Source organism: Amblyraja radiata, chromosome 13 (genome assembly GCF_010909765.2).
Source record: "Amblyraja radiata isolate CabotCenter1 chromosome 13, sAmbRad1.1.pri, whole genome shotgun sequence".
Lineage (NCBI taxonomy): Eukaryota > Metazoa > Chordata > Chondrichthyes > Rajiformes > Rajidae > Amblyraja > Amblyraja radiata.
In genome coordinates, this window is record NC_045968.1 from 31,850,601 (window position 1) to 31,869,031 (window position 18,431).

Below are 18,431 nucleotides of genomic sequence, written 5' to 3' on the forward strand. Positions count from 1 at the left end.
GGCTACCACGCTCAGCTGCGGGCTGGGGGGTTCCGTGGGCCGTGGGATCGCGGGTCTGGGGCACGCCGGTGGAACGTGGTGCCCGCCCTGCAAGTCCACCAGAAGCGAAAAGGCCCAGAGGAAATTGGCGCCGAGCAATGGTTGGGCCACGTCCGCGATGGTAAAAGTCCAGGAATATGGGCGGGAGTCCAAGATGGGGGAAAGAGTCCACGTGCCATATGTGCGGATGGTGCTATGGTTGACGGCGGTCAGGACGGGGCCTCGCTTACCGGCACGGGTGTCCAGTCCAGTCGGGGGAAGGATGCTCACGATGGCCCCGGAGTGCACTATGAAGCGAAGTCCGTAACAGCGGTCCCGAACGTAGAGTCGGTGATTCTGGCCAATCATGATCGGCCGAGGCATTTCCCGCAAACGAGCAGAGGGCACGGCATCATCGGGCCTCGGCACCCCAGCGTTGGTAGTAGTAGCACTACTGGAGCTTACCCCGGTCTCCGGCGGGCGGCTGCGGCGCGGCGATGGCAGCGGAGGGTTAGACGCCTCTGCGGGGCTGCTGATGCACGGGCGTGGAAACCTAATTGATGGACCTGCCGTCCTGCTGCTTGTCGAGATATAGTTCGTTGGCCCGTTCGGCGAGATACAGGGGGTCGGCGAAGTCCGACCCAGCGAGGAGCAGGTGGATGTCATCAGGCATCTGCTCTAGGAAGGCCTGTACGAACAGCAGACAGGGTCGGTGGCCGTCCATCAGAGTGAGCATCTCGCTCTTGAGCGCGGACAGCTTCTGATCACTGAGGCCGTCCATGTGGAGCAGGCGGGTGGCACGATTGTGGCGTCTGAGCCCAAAAGTGCGGAGCAGCAGGGCTTTGAGGCCCTCGTACTTGCCGATTGCAGGAGGATCCTGCAGGTAGGGCAGCAACTGGGTGGCCTTTTCTTGGCTAAGCACCCCGACCACGTAGAAATATCGGGTGGTGTCCGCGACGATATTTCAGGGGTGGAATTGGGCCTCAATGTGGGTGAACCACACTTGAGGCTGCTCTGCTCAGAAAACGGGCGGTATCAGGCCCACGGCGTTTTGTTGGGGAAGCTGGACGTCGGGGTTAGCGGCGGCCTGCATAATCAAAGTCCGAATACATGATCGGACTGACAGGGTCACCAATTTGGGAGTCGAGACGATCGAGTAAAGTAAAATTCTTTATTTTTAACGACAATAAAGCGATTTACTCGAGCGAGTTTTAAACAGCCAAAAATACGAAGCTCCTTCGAACATTGTGGAGCTTGTATGAAAGCTTTGCCAAAAGCTCGCGAAGACACTCGCATGATCACGTGACCGCGCCAGCCAATAGTGAGGGTTTGTGATTCCCCAAGCCACCACTAGGTGCCACTACAATACAGTGTAGAAGCAGGCCTTTCGGCCCACTGAGTCCATGTTGACCAGCGATTCCCGCACACTAACACTATCCTACACATACTAGGGTCAATTTACAATTTTACCAAGCCAATTAGCCTCCAAACCTATACGTCTTTTGAGTGTGGGAGGAATCCGGAGCACCCAGAGAAAACCCAAGCAAGTCACAGGGAGAGCGTACAAACACTGTACAGACAGCACCCGTAGTCGGGACCAAACTTGGGTCTCTTGAACTGTCAGGCAGCAACTCTACCGCTGCGCCATCATGCTGTCCAATTTCAATTCTTTGAAATCAAGGTGGGATAATTTTAATAATCAAAATTTTTGTTTGATTGTCGATTATTTTCGGACAATCTGGTTGGCCCAGACTGCCAGGTCCTGCTTGCAAAAACGTCTTTGTTTATATACTGAATGTTCAGGTTTAACATCAGCTACTGTCTGTAAGGGGAGAGAATTATTGCTTCCATTTGGTGCTTTAGACATTTCAAACATCAAAATTACTCAACATGAAACCTTCACTGTCCAGACTCTGCTTGATATGCATCTCTGGAAGCAGCTTTGTCCGATGCATTGTAGTCAAGAGAACAGCCAATGACACTCCTTACAGGTTGTTCCGATCCAAAACCAGCTCAGGAATAATTCACCAAGTGGAACCGAAGACGAGAGAGTGAAACATCAAGAAAAATGGAAGCAACTGTGAAAGTGAGCTTTAACATTTTCATTTAAGAAAATTGATTTGACCTTTTTTTGGTGCCATTATTAGATATTTTTGTCCTAGATTTCTGTCAGTAAGATTTATTATCACTTCAGTTAAACTTTTGGTTATGGGAATTCCTGCTTTTGTGTTAATTGGAGATGGAGATAAATAATAAAAGCGGGGATGTAAATCAAAGTCAATTGCACCAGAGGTACATTACTGATAATGCCAACATTTATTGCCTGCCCTGATTAGGCTGTGAAAACTTCTCCTCAGACTACTGTACTTTATTTCATCGTGGTGTTGGCACAATGTGGGAACTTGTTAGGTCATGTCGGAGGCTTTTAAGACTTTGGTGTTGGACTGGAGGCATATTCTAGCCAAGACCACCAAGGACCTTCCTGAAGGATCTGATACAATAGACAATAGACAATAGGTGCAAGAGTAGGCCATTTGGCCCTTCGAGCCAGCACCGCCATTCAATGTGATCATGGCTGATCATCCACAATCAGTACCCCGTTCTTGCCTTCTCCCTATATCCCCTGACTCTGCTATTTTTAAGAGCCCTATCTAGCTCTCTCTTGAAAGCATCTAGAGAACCTGCCTCCACCGCCCTCTGAGGCAGAGAATTCCACACACTCACCACTCTCTGAGAGAAAAAGTGTTTCCTCGTCTCCATTCTAAATGGCTTACTCCTTATTCTTAAGCTGTGGCCCCTGGTTCTGGACTCCCCCAACATCGGGAACATGTTTCCTGTCTCTAACGTGTCCAAGCCCTTAACAATCTTATATGTTTCAATGAGATATCCTCTCATCTTTCTAAACTCCAGAGTATACAAGCCCAGCTGCTCCATTCTCTCAGCATATGACAGTCCCGCCATCCCGGGAATTAACCTTGTAAACCTACGCTGCACTCCCTCAATAGCAAGAATGTCCTTCCTCAAATTACGGGACCAAAACTGCACACAATACTCCAGGTGTGGTCTCACTAGGGCTCTGTACAACTGCAGAAGGACCGCTTTGCTCCTATATTCGATTCCTCGTTATATAGGCCAACATGCCATTCGCTTTCTTCACTGCCTGCTGTACCTGCATGCTTACTTTCATAGGGTGATGTACAAGGACCCCCAGATCCCACTGTACTTCCCCTTTTCCCAACTTGACGCCATTTAGATAGTAATCTCGTTTTTGCTACCAAAGTGGATAACCTCACATTTATCCACATGAAACTTCATCTGCCATGCATCTGCCCACTCCCCCAACCTGTCCAAGTCAACCTGCATTCTCATAGCATCCTCCTCACAGCTCACACTGCCACCCAGCTTTGTGTCATCTGAAAATTTGCTAATGTTACTTTGAATCCCTTTATCCAAATCATTGATGTATATTGTAAATAGCTGTGGTCCCAGCACCGAGCCTTGAAGGGACCCATTAATCCCTACTCTTTGTTTCCTGTCTGCCAACCAATTCTCTATCCATGTCAGCACTCTACCCCCAATACCATGTGCCCTCATTTTGCCCACTAATCTCCTTTGTGGGACCTTATCAAATGCTGGAATAGGTGCAGGAGTAGGCAATTCGGCCCATCGAGCCAGCATCTCCATTCAATATGATCATGGCTGATCATCCACATTCAGTATCCCGTTCCTGCCATCTCGCCATACCCCCTGACTCCACTATCTTTAAGAGCTCTATCTAACTCTCGTGAAACTATCCAGAGAATAGGCCTCCACTGCCTTCTGAGGAAGGTAAATCACTTGGGTGTCGACAACATACTGATAGCTAAATGGTAACTGTTGCTAATACCTGTTTTCCGAATTAGCTTCTTAAAAGTGAAGGTGGTCTATGTTTTGAGTATCTTTATTAATTTTAGAATTGTACAGCATTGAAACAGGCCTTTCAGCCCACCAGCTTGATCCTAAAGTATCCTTTTATATCCTTTTATATCAATCTGACACTATTTTATTCTCTCCATTTGATTATACCACTCACCTACCCACTTGGGTCAATTTTTCCAGATGCCAATAACCCAACCACCAAGTAGCAAGAAGGGGCAGTGGTAGAGTTTCTACCTTCAGCGCCAGTGACCCAGGTTTGATCCTGACCTCTGGTGCTGTCTGTACGGAGTTTATACGTTCGCCCCTTGAACTCCTTCAGGGATTTTCTTCGGGTGCTCCGGTTTCCTTCCCACACTCCTAAGACATACAGGTTTGTGGATTAATTGGCTTTGGTAAATTTCTAAAATTGTCCCTAATGTGTCGGTTCGTGCTAGTGAACGGGGGTCGCTGGTCGACGCGGACTTGATGGGCGGAAGAGTCTGTTTCTGCACTGTATCTTTAAATTAAACTACACAAACCTCCCAGTGAGAGGAAACTGGAGCACTTGGGAGAAATCCATGGGGTCACAGAGATAACACCCGAGGTCAGGATCAAGCCTAGGTCACTGAAGCTGTGATGCAGTAACTGTACTAGCTGAGCTACTTTGCCATTCAGCTGCAGCAGCAATAAAGCCCCCCTTATGGTATTGCCACAGACTTCAGAATGAACTTATATAAATATATATATATAAATATATATATTTATATAAGTTAATTCTGAAGTCTGTGGCAATACCATAAGTGGGGCTAAATTGTCCGGTACAGTATCAGTATATCCCAGTGCATCGTACAACCAACAGAGTACTTTTTAAGCGTTGTTATAATAATGTGCAAACCCTAAACTGTATTTAGCAAGATTCCACAATCAACAAGCCAAAGGCCAGAAATAAAAAGACAGACACAGCTTTTGTCTTTTCATCCTGCCCTTTGTCCAACCATCTGCCACTTCTCCTCCATCCATTGGAGCAGCTTTTCTTGAGTGCTGGAGAAACTGTGGATGTTGTTGCTGCCTGTTAGACACTCTGGCATGGAGCAGTGACTCCGAATTGACAGGCTGCTAAAAAGAAGATAACACTGCTACCAGCGCTTGCGAATAGCCCATATCTAAGATTATGTAACTGTAATCTTCTCAATTCCTGACTCTGTAACATGACTAACCATATATTTGCAGGTGAATTTTCTGTATGTATTGGCAAAATGATGTACAATTATGTCTCAGGAAGAGTGTACAAATGATTTTTGATCACTCAGCATTTTTTTCTCCATGGGTTAATGAATGGTTGTAAATATGTAGATGTAGATATTTGATAAATATGTGCACGTGGATTGCATTTACCAGGATTCTGAGTGTGTATATAAAGTCTGTGTCTATGCCGAATCACCAGTTTTTGCTGGACATACGTGGTTTAACCTACCTCAGTGAGACTGCCAGTTTAATATTAATTTGTTCCATATGAGCTGGAGGAACTGTCCAGATTCATTCCACTGAGGGCCCCTGCAGCCGAGGGAAAGAGGGACTACTTGTGCAGAATTCAATCCCACACTCTTGACGTTTAAATCTCTCACACCATCTGCTTTCTGGCAATGTAACATCTCATTGCTTGAATTGATGGCCTGTTTATAAATGTAGTGAAGTCCCCATGTGGAAATGCAACAGGGCCTTTCTGGCAATTTTCTTTGGGATCCCTTCTTCCAGAGGACCAGTGTAAATGATGCTGAAACACAGTGGATGCAATCCTTTTTCCATTATTTATCACTTCAACCCCTTGGCATAGTTCTGAAAATGGTCAGCTGAGCAATTTGATTGTGGTGCTGTTGACAAAAATTCACTTGATATAATGACATTAAACCTTGGTTTCATTAATTTTCATATCAAATACATTTCACCTGGTACACCCAGGAGTAGAAGGCATTTGCATTAATAAATATTTATAGGGCTCAATCTGGAATCAGGGACCCTTTGGCCCATTCATTTCTCAATGGATTTTTTTAATTGCGTACGTTAACTTTTGCGGAAGTGAAGCAATGACAAGCAATAGCTGGAAAAGGTTGAGAGAGACAGAGACCAAATGCAGGTGAAAATGAACCAGCGCAGGAAAACACCTTGGTCCACATGGATGAGTTGGACCGAAGGACCTGTTCCATAAACAAAGACAGTGAAGGCTGAAAGAAAGGAGGAGCAGGACAAAGCCTGGCATGTCCTAGGTGGACATAGATGAGGGTTTAATTTTGATGGGTAGATGGTTGGAACAAAGGCCAGATATAAATGAGGGAGGTGTGAGACAGGGTTGAAGAGTTGCAAATTTGTGATGCAAGAAGAAAGAATGTAGGAGGAGGGGAGAAATAGGAGGGAGTCCAGGTTGGGCACTGGGGAGATGGGGGTGGAGAAAGAAGATGGGGTTTATATGGGGGAACAATGGAGAGGCAGAGGTTATGTAGTGACCTAAAATTGGAGGATTCAATGTTCATACCTTTGGGTTGTAAGCTACCCAAGCGGAATATGAGCTATTGTTCCTTCGGTTTGAGTATGGTCGCACTGTGGCAATGGAGGAGGCCCAGAACAGAAAGGTCAATATGGAAACGGGAAGCGGAATTTAAATGGTTCGCAACAGGAGATCCAGCAGGTCTTGGCGGACTGAGCGTTAGTGTTTGGCGAAGTGGCTGCAATTCTCAATGACTCTATGAAACTATGTCAATACTGAGCCTTATGCATAAGTGGGATTTTTTTCCTGCATGCACAGATGCCAGCCATAACTCAACAGAATTGTTGTGAAGGTAACCAGGCTGAAGCTACAATGCAACAAAAAGACCTGTTGTATTCTTGGTCATGTACTTCTCAACTTTCAATATTTCTTCTCTCGAGCTTTTACTTGTCTCAGGTGGGCAAGTAGAACCTCATAGCAAAACACAAATTCTTGAAGGAAGAATTTCTTCCTTTCAGCTTTCGAGGCTAATAAATAAACTTACAGTTTAAAGTGTTATCTGGGGCATAAACAGCACAACACTGGTCCATATTTGCGTTAGTTGTCAGTTAAATGAAAATTCCGTTTCAGAATGTTAGGCTGGAAGATATCGGATTATTAGAATGGTGCAAAAGAGGGCGTTCTAAGGTTGGAACTGAAGGTTATTCACAAGACTAAGTGCAAAAAGGCTATCAATGCACTGAACAATCAAGGGATCCCTCAAGGACAACAAATCTGTCGACAGAGAGAGTCACAGGACTAATTCCACAGAATTCAATAACAACAAATCCAGTAAAGAAAAGTGAAATATTCAGTCCAAAGCCTTTTGCTAACTCTTGTAATCTTACGACAGAGCTGGTGCTGATTACAACAGATTGACACATCAAATCTCCTGGCAGCTGGACTGAATCACAAGTGTCATTGAAGTTGCAGTATCAAAAAATGAAACAGAACACCATAAGAACCACAGAGAAAGATTCCTGGAGCAATAATAGGCAATTAATTCTCAGTTCTTTACATAATTTAATGCTGATACACCAGTGCATTCTGGATGCAGCCCATTGCTGAAATTTATGACCAGCAGTGCTTGTCCTCCATCCCAACAGCAAAATCAAATACATTCTTGAAATTCTTGAAGAAAAGCAGCGATTTCTCTCGAAATTTCAGGATTTCGTGAGTAATAAACAAAAAGTAATGTGTTTAATTGTGTTATCGGGGCTAAAACAGTGAAACACAAATTTGCGTTAAGTGCAGTACCAAAGACCGGTAGAGCTGCTGCCTTACTGTGCTAGGGTTCAACCCTGATGATGGGTGCTGTCTGTACGGAGTTTGTACATTCTCCCTGTGACTGCGTGGGTAGTCCCCAGATGCTCAGGTTTCCTCCCACACTCCAAACACGTACAGGCTGGTAGGTTAATTGGCTTTTGTAAAGATTGTAAATTGTCCCTAGTGTGTAGGAATGTGCTAGTGTACAAGGTGATCACTGGCCAAAATTGACGGATGGTCGAAGAGCCTATTTTCATGCTGTATCTCGAAACAAAACTAAACTAACCTTGTGTTACTAGGTTCAAGCATGACAGGCTAAGGGATATAGAACTACAAACATGTTGTAAATCAGTGTTTTTCTCAGGTTCGAACTGGATGAGCTGATGTTCCTCACAGAAGTGATGTTGGGTCGAATGTGTTGTTAGCAGCAGCCCTACCCCCAGAATTCTCCAACATCCATCCGCACGATCATACCCTCTTCAATAAGATTACCTCTCATTCTTCCAAATTCCAAAAAATACAGACCCAACCTGTTTAGAATGGGCTCACCAAACTGGAGTAAATTATTAAGTAAACCTTACCTATACTTAATAGAGTCATTGAGTCACAGTGCAAACAGTGCCTTTGGCACAACTCGCAAGAGACTGAGGGATGAACTTATAGAGGTGTATAAAACCATGTGGGGAATAAATAGGCTGAGGACACACTCTCTTCCCCCCCCCCCCCCCCCCCCCCCCCCCCCCCAGATAATGGAATCAGGAAGTAAAGGGCTTAGGTTTAAAAGGGGAGGAGAAAGATTTCATGGAAACCTGAGGGGCAACTTTTTCAGACAGAGGGTAGCAGGTATACGGAACAAGACACCAGAGGAAGTGGTTGAGGCAGGTACAATAACAAAATGTTAATAAATTTGGACAGGTACATGGATGGGAAAGGTTTAGAGGGATATGGGGCAAAAACTAGTGTAGATGGCCATTTTAATTGGCATACACATTTCATAGTGAAAAATTCAGTCTGCACCAGCTATCAACTGCACATTTACAATAAAACTGCATGAATCACATTTTTTATTCTCCCCACATTCCCATCAGGTCTAGCTAGTTTCAACCCCCCCCCCCCCCCCATCTCCACACTAAGAGCAATTTGCAATCTACATTTCACCCACCATCACACACATTATTGAGATATGGGAGAGAGAAAAAAAAGAGCACCCGGGGTAAATCCGCGCTGTCACAGAGAGAACATGCAAAGTCCACATGGATCAAACCCAAGTCATTGGAGTAAATCTATTAGCTGTGCCACTATTTTATTCCATGTTAGTGATTGCATTCATTTAAAGGAGGAAGGAGGAAAAAGTGTGACATTAAAAGATATTCACAAAATAATAATGTACTGAAATCTTTGAGAAGAAAGGACATGATATTTTTTAGATGAGAAAATACCAGGGCATGGTGCGCTGATAATCGGGGTAATCAGTCTCAATCACTTCGACCACAGCGAGACCAGGCACAAACCAAGATACCCTTTATTAATGGAAAGAGCTGAGTATGTACTCCTCTCAAGCATACTGCAGTGAGGAAAGGTGACCTAGAAACAAAAATATCACTAAGCAAGGCTAACACTGACATTTATGCCTGATGACACTTCTAAGCCACTGCAAATAATGGAACAGGAAGAATCAGGCAAATAATATATCATTACATATTAGAATACTTATATATATAAAATCTGGATTCCTCATAAATTTGCAGTGAAACTAATTAGTTATTTTCTCTGTGGAATATTAATCATCATCCTGCTTGGTTGTATCTGGTCATGTAATTAGCTTCAACTTCTTATAATGGTCATAGAGTCTGCAGCACAGAAACAGACCCTTCCGCCTTCCAAGTCCAGACTGATCATCATGACCATCTGCACTAATTCTATTTTATTTTTCTCATATTCCAAGCAACTCCAATGTCAATGTGTACACTCCAGCTGGCTTTCACATCTCCAGGTTGGGAGTGGACATGGTGGAGATTGGTACAGGTAAGACAGGCTGAACACCTCCCTTGTTAGATCCTGCCACTCTGTATATACAATGAGCAGTGAAGTCCACTGTAGCTTTAACCAACGGCAGCAAAGGCCCACACAATAAAAATAACATTCATGAACATGATCACCAAATCAGGTTCCAAACTGTGACCAGTCTCGGTAAAAGTGTAACTCATTTTTCTCTGGAAGTGGCTGGTAAGGCCAATGTGGAATGGTCTCTTCCAGAGAGTTTACCAGACAGGGAAAACAGATAGGCGGTACTTGAGGAAGTGCACTCCTTCTGCCACTTAGCCAGGACTCCTGTTACATTTTTTTTCAGTTTTTAGAGATACAGCGTGGAAACAGGCCCATCGGCCCACCGAGTCCACACCGACATTAACACTTTCCTACATATAATAGGGACATTTTTTCACACATACGCCATGCCAATTAACCTACATACCTGTATGTCTTTAGAGCGTGGGAGGAAACTGAAGATCTCGGAGAAAACCCACGCGATTACGGAGAGAAGGTACAAACTCTGTACAGACAGCACCCGTAGTCGGGGTCGAACCCGGGTCTCTGGCGCTGCAAGCGCTGTAAGGCAGCAATTCTGCCGCTGTGCCACAGTGCCGCCCCTTTACTTCTGATACAGAAACTCTAAACATCACCACAAATGATCCTTTATTGCATCTGATCCATTAAACTGACCAATCCAAACTAAACTTCACATCTAAATCAAAATAAAATACTCAGCTCTGGCAGCTGTGCCTTCAATCATATATACTTAAGCCCTGCCATTTCCTCCCCAACATGTTACCACCTCTATTGCACTCTTTTTTTAATTAACTTCTACATTACACATCCCTATCCCAGCAGAGGAACATTTATATCGAGCCTATTAACTCCATCCATCATTTTTGAAACTTCATTAAATGAAAACCTCAATGTGCTTTATACTCAATTAGGTGCATATGAGGCGAGTCTTCCTTCCAATCTTGTGATACAGAAGCTAATCTGCACTCAGCAAGATCCCACCGCGAGCTTGCACCACAGTGTTGTTAATTAGTTGTTAGTTGGAGTAAAGATTCTAAGTAAGATGTGAGGGTTAACGCTCCTGCTCTTTCTGAAAATACTGTTTGGGGACTTTCCCCTGAAAAGGGGACACAGCCTCCGTTAATTTTCTGTTTTGATTGGATATGGAAGTTGTTACAAATGGCATCATTTGTTGACCATTTCTAATGACCGTGAACAAAGGTGAACCACGTTGTCTTTTATATGGAGTCACATATAAGTCAGACTTGGTAAGGATGGCAACTTTCCTTCCATTGAGGCTTATGAGTGAACCAGATGGGTTTAACAATCATTTGCAGTTTCATGGTTATTGTTGCTGAGACCAACTTAAAAAAAATCAAAAGATTGATCTAATTGGATTTATTCCCTAGTTGCCATGGTGGGATTTGAATTTATGTCTCCAGATCAAAAGTCCAGAACGCTGGCTACTAGTCTAACAACACATTTCCTCTGTGACCATATCCACTTATGTAAAAATAAACATCTCTAACACCCTCCCAGCAATGACCTGGAGTATCAGCTTAGATTGTTTCTGAAACAGACATCAAACCATCAACATGCAACTTAGCAATGATAGTTCTATGATCCACCACACATTAAATCACTATCCTGCTTGTTAAAGACCACGTGGCCAACTGGTTAACCCATATCTCCCAAAGACATGCTGGTAAGTTACTTGCTTACTGTAAATTACTTCTTAGCATAGGTAAGTGAAAAAACAAAATAAAGAGGAGTTGATGGGCCTATAAAGGAGAATAAAGTGCAAGCATACATGGAATAAGGAGAGAGTGAATGAGACTGATGGGATTGTTCTGTTGGGATGGCCTCAATGGGCCAAAAGACCTCATCAAAATAAGTAATAAATGTATCCATCTTTGCCCCTGAGCTTTGGAATTTGCCAATAATTGCTAAAGAATACAATATCTTAATTTCTAGGAAACAACCCTCCACTCTTTCCTCTTTAAAACCCCTATATTATTTTCTGGGGGGTGAATGACAAGAAACAATATAAATTGCCAGACATGTCCACAATCCCTGTGCTAAAGTTTAATACCTCTGGCTTCTGTTAACTTGTAGGGCTTCTGGGAAATATAGGCAGGAATTGTTAAAAATCCAAACTCTGTTAAACAAGGGGCAACACCTCACTTCAAAATTTCAATTACACATCTTTTTCTGCGGGTGGGTGAGTAGCTCATTCCTGCCCCACCTCATATGTGGCAGGCTCCACGTACACTGGAGGACAGGCTTGAAACTTCCACCAGTTTGCATTCTCCTTGACCCAAACCAACCCCCATTTGGGCTTTAAAACTTTAAACATCTACCCCATCAAGAACGAAAACCAGGATGTCATGTTGATCATGTATAACTCAATGGTTATGCTTCAATAGGGATTTAAGAGAAATGAGTGAATAGATGAGAGGGAAAGCAGCTATAGATTTCCAAGCCTTTTCCTATTAGCTAAAAATATTTGCAGTCGATTTTCACTGCAGTTCATATTCTTCAATGCAAGTTCTGCCATTAGAGTAGTTGTATCAGTGCAATATTATGCTCCGTTTCTGAGTCTCTCGTATAAAAATTCCAATTAGAAAACTGTGTAAGAACAAATTCATTGCACTCCCAAACCATGCCATTATGTACAGTGTTTTGATCAGTTATTAGCATACCAAATGCATTATTTAAAACCTATGGGAAATCTTCACAGAGAAGTGCACTATAACCATATAACCATATAACCATATAACAATTACAGCACGGAAACAGGCCATCTCGGCCCTACAAGTCCGTGCCGAACAACTTTTTTCCCTTAGTCCCACCCGCCTGCACTCATACCATAACCCTCCATTCCCTTCTCATCCATATGCCTATCCAATTTATTTTTAAATGATACCAACGAACCTGCCGCCACCACTTCCACTGGAAGCTCATTCCACACCGCTACCACTCTCGGAGTAAAGAAGTTCCCCCTCATGTTACCCCTAAACTTCTGTCCCTTAATTCTGAAGTCATGTCCTCTTGTTTGAATCTTCCCTATTCTCAAAGGGAAAAGCTTGATCACATCAACTCTGTCTATCCCTCTCATCATTTTAAAGACCTCTATCAAGTCCCCCCTTAACCTTCTGCGCTCCAGAGAATAAAGACCTAACTTATTCAACCTATCTCTGTAACTTAGTTGTTGAAACCCAGGCAACATTCTAGTAAATCTCCTCTGTACTCTCTCTATTTTGTTGACATCCTTCCTATAATTGGGCGACTAAAATTGTACACCATACTCCAGATTTGGTCTCACCAATGCCTTGTACAATTTTAACATTACATCCCAGCTTCTATACTCAATGCTCTGATTTATAAAGGCTAGCATACCAAAAGCTTTCTTTACCACCCTATCTATATGAGATTCCACCTTCAAGGAACTATGCACGGTTATTCCCAGATCCCTCTGTTCAACTGTATTCTTCAATTCCCTACCATTTATCATGTACGTCCTATTTTGATTTGTCCTGCCAAGGTGTAACACCTCACATTTCTCAGCATTAAACTCCATCTGCCATCTTTCAGCCCATTTTTCCAAATGGCCTAAATCACTCTGTAGACTTTGGAAATCCTCTTCATTATCCACAACACCCCCTATCTTGGTATCATCTGCATACTTACTAATCCAATTTACCACCCCTTCATCCAGATCATTGATGTACATGACAAACAACAAAGGACCCAACACAGATCCCTGAGGCACCCCACTAGTCACCTGCCTCCAACCCGACAAACAGCCATCCACCATTACCCTCTGGCTTCTCCCATTCAGCCACTGCTGAATCCATCTTGCTATTCCTGCATTTATACCCAACAGTTTAACCTTCTTAACCAACCTTCCATGAGGAACCTTGTCAAAGGCCTTACTAAAGTCCATATAGACAACATCCACTGCTTTACCCTCGTCAATTTCCCTAGTAACCTCTTCAAAAAATTCAAGAAGATTAGTCAAACATGACCTTCCAGGCACAAATCCATGTTGACTGTTCCTAATCAGACCCTGTTTATCCAGGTGCTTATATATATTATCTCTAAGTATCTTTTCCATTAATTTGCCCACCACTGAAGTCAAACTAACAGGTCTATAATTGCTAGGTTTACTCTTAGAAACCTTTTTAAACAATGGAACAACATGCGCAGTACGCCAATCCTCGGGGACTATTCCCGTTTCTAATGACATTTGAAATATTTCTGTCATAGCCCCGGCTATTTCTACACTAACTTCCCTCAATGTCCTAGGGAATATCCTGTCAGGACCTGGAGACTTATCCACTTTTATATTTTTCAAAAGTGTCAGTACTTCTTTTACTTTGAAACTCATAGTATCCATAACTACTCTACTCGTTTCCCTTACCTCACATAATTCAATATCCTTCTCCTTGGTGAATACCGAAGAAAAGAAATTGTTCAATATCTCCCCCATCTCTTTTGGCTCTGCAGATAGCTGCCCACTCTGTTTCTCCAATGGACCAATTTTATCCCTCGTTATCCTTTTGCTATTAATATAGCTGTAGAAACCCTTTGGATTTACTTTCACCTTACTTGCCAAAGCAACCTCATATCTTCTTTTCGCTTTTCTAATTTCTTTCTTAAGATTCTTTTTACATTCCTTATACTCCACAAGCACCTCATTTACTTCATGCTGCCTATAATTATTGTAGATCTCCCTCTTTTTCCGAACAAGATGTCCAATTTCCCTTGAAAACCAGGGCTCTTTCCAATTTTTACTGTTTCCTTTCAACCGAACAGGAACATAAAGATTCTGTACTCTTAAAATTTCCCCTTTAAATGACCACCATTTCTCTTCTACATCTTTCCCATAAAACAAAATGTCCCAGTCCACTCCTTTTAAATCATCTCGCATCTCATCAAAGTTAGCCTTTCTCCAATCAAAAATCTCAACCCTAGGTCCAGTTCTGACCTTCTCCATAATTATATTGAAACTAATGGTATTGTGATCACTGGACCCGAAGTGCTCCCCAACGCATACCTCCGCCACCTGTCCCGTCTCATTTCCCAACAGAAGGTCCAGCACTGCCCCTCCTCTAGTAGGTACCTCTATGTATTGCTGCAAAAAACTATCCTGCACACATTTTACAAACTCCAAACCATCCAGCCCATTTACAGAATGTGTTTCCCAGTCTATGTGTGGAAAGTTGAAATCTCCCACAATCACTACCCTGTGCTTACTACTAATATCTGCTATCTCCTTACATATTTGCTCTTCCAATTCTCGTTCCCCATTTGGCGGTCTATAATACACCCCTATAAGTGTTGCTACACCTTTCCCACTTCTCAGTTCCACCCAAATAGCCTACCTAGATGAGCCCTCCAATCTATCCTGCCAAAGCACTGCTGTAATATCTTCCCTGACTAGCAATGCAACACCTCCACCTCTTGCCCCTCCAATTCTATCACACCTGAAGCAATGAAATCCTGGAATATTTAGTTTCCAATCACAGCCCTCCTGCAACCATGTTTCACTGATCTCCACAACATCATACTTCCAGGTGTCTATCCAGACTCTAAGCTCATCCACCTTTCTTACAATGCTCCTAGCATTAAAATATGCACATTTAAGAAACCCCCCGTCTCTTCTTCTCTGTTTATTTCCTTTTTTTTTCTTTCTCCTCTTGTGTCCGAGTGCTTCCCTTTTCTGCTTCCTGCCTCCCATTCTGTCTACTAGCTTTCTCTATTTGAGTCCCTCGCCCCAACCATTCTAGTTTAAAGTCTCCCCAGCGACCTTTGCAAATTTCCCCGCCAGGATATTGGTCCCCCTCGGGTTCAAGTGCAACCCATCCTTTCTGTACAGGTCCCACCTTCCCCAAAAGAAGTCCCAATGATCCAGAAACTTGAATCCCTGCCCTCTGCACCAGTCTTTCAGCCACGCATTTATCCTCCACCTCGCTCCATTCCTACTCTCACTGTCGTGTGGTACAGGCAGTAATCCTGAGATTGTTACCTTTTTGGTCCTTTTACCTAACTCTCCTCCCAACTCCCTAAATCCTCCCTTCAGGACCTCTTCACTTTTTTTCCCTATGTCATTTGTACCAATATGTACCACGACCTCAGGCTCCTCTCCCTCTGATTTCAGGATATCTTGGATGCGTTGAGACACGTCCGAGACCTTGGCACCAGGGAGGCAGACCACCATCCTGGTCTCCCGACTGCGTCCACAGAATCGCCTATCCGACCCCCTAACAATAGAGTCCCCAATGACAATTGCCCTCTTCTTTTTTTCCCTACCTTTCGGAGCAACAGGGCCGGTCTCTGTGCTGGAGGCCCGTCCGCTGTTGCTACCCCCGGGCAGGCTGTCACCCTCATCCGTACTCAAACAGGAGTACTTATTTGCAAGGTGTACCGACATTGGAGTACTCCCTCGTTCCTGCCTCTGCCCCTTGCCCTTCCTTAGCGTGACCCACATGTCTCTCTCCCGTGGTTTTGGAGTGACCACCTCCCTATAACTCCCCTCTATGACATCGTCACTCTCCCTGACCAGACAGAGGTCATCGAGCTGCTACTAGGTCCCTAATACGATCCCTTAGGAGCCCCATCTCGATGCACCTGGTGCAGATGTGGACGTCTGGAGGGCCATCCGACACCATGACCTCCCACATCTGACATCCAGAACAGTACACTGCTCTGACTGTCATTCTCTCGCTTTACCCTGGATCCGATACCAGTATAATACAATAGAAACTGCTGGGAGAAATCAGCAGGTATCTGACACAAACAGCTGCTCCCTCTTGCCCTTTAAACTGCACCTTTATTATATAAACAAAAAGCACTGTACCTTTAGCCCACTGTACCCTTAGCTCACTGTACCTTTACTAAAGCACTGTACCTTTAACCAGAAAGCAGAAATGCTAACCTGAGGTTGCACCCAATCAGCTACTTCCTCTAGTCTGCTTCCGCCCATCAGCGGCTTCCACCAGAACCCTCCCTATGAAGTGTGGAACGTTACGGGTTTTGGTAAAAGCCCTGACCCTCCTCCACTCTCTCCAACGGTCCCGGGCCTCTGTGAAAACAAGCCCCGTGCCCGATTTAAGTTCTCACCGCCCTGACCCTCCTCCACTGTCTCCAACGGTCCCGGGCCTCTGTGAAAACAAGCCCCGTGCCCGATTTATATACTCACCGCCCTGACCCTCCTCCACTGTCTCCAACGGTCCCGGGCCTCTGTGAAAACAAGCCCCGCGCTCGATTTAAGTACTCACCGCCCTGACCCTCCTCCATTCGCTCCAACGGTCCCGGGCCACTATAAAAGGGCTTTCTCACTGTGCGGCCTGAAGCAAGACTTAACAAGATTTAACATCGTGGGAACCTTCTGCGATAGCAGTACGGCATTCGTGGACCACCGAGGACCTCCGTGGCGCTAACGGCAGGTAGTCGTGTGACTTGGTAAGGTCGGGAGAAAATTCAAACATTTTGGTAGAGCACTTTTTGGTGAGCGTTGCAACATTGTATGAACGCAATGGCCCGTGCGATATCTGTAATAACTCTTGCGGGTACCGTGGGAACTCCTGCGAACGGTGAGTAACTGAGCAGTTTGATTGTCAGTGCTTGTTTTACCTCATTGTTAAATAAATATATTTTTTACTATCAGATTGATGTCTGCAATTCTTCATTAACACATCACTACAAGATGAATGTCTCTAATGTTATAATCCCTCTCATGCTGAAACACAAAATAGTTGAAGGGAGGTGAAATAATCACATTTTCATTCTTTTTCATTTTTGAGTGTCCAGGTACCTCACTTGCTGAGCTATTTTACTCCAGCAGTTTGTGTCTCTTTTTGTCTAAAGCAGTTTCTAAGACTGGAGGAACTCCGCGGGCCAGGCAGCAACTACGGAGGGAAATGGACATGCGACCCTTTCTTCAGGCTGCCTTATCTCTCCCCCCCCCCCCATCCCCCCAACTCCCACCACCACACACCAAGGCTGGAGAAACTCAGCGGGTGCAGCAGCACCTATGGAACGAAAGAAATAGGCAAAGTTTCGGCCCGAAAAGTTGCCTATTTCTTGTGCATGTGTCGGAAGGAACAGCAGATGCCGGTTTAAAGAGAATGCTGGAGTAACTCGACGGCAGGCAGCATCTCTGGGGAGAAGGAATGGGTGACATTTCGGGTCGAGACCCTTCTGATATGCTGCTTGTCCCGCTGAGCTACATGTTGTGTCTATCTTCGTTTTAATCCAGCATCTGCAGTTCCTTCCTGGCCGAACCCGATTGAAAGATGAGAGGCTGGGCGATAGAGCACTGGGTCTGACGAGGATCAGGCTTCAGTAAGCAAAGTAAAGAGAGGTGGCAACGTTTTGGAAATGAAGCGGGTAATCCGAGTGATGGCGAGACGGTATCCTCTAATCATAATGAGTCGGAAAGAACTGTAGATGTTGGTTTGCGCCGATGATAGACACAGTAATACTGGAGACAGACATAACATCATGGACGGGCAGCATCTGGATAAAAGGAATGGGTGACGTTTCGGGACGAGACTCTGAAGAAGGGTCTCTAACCGAAACGTCACACATTCCTTCTCTCCAGAGATGCTGCCCGTCCCGCTGTGTTACTCCAGCATTTCGTGTCTATCTTCCGTATGCTCTGTGATGGTCATCTCGG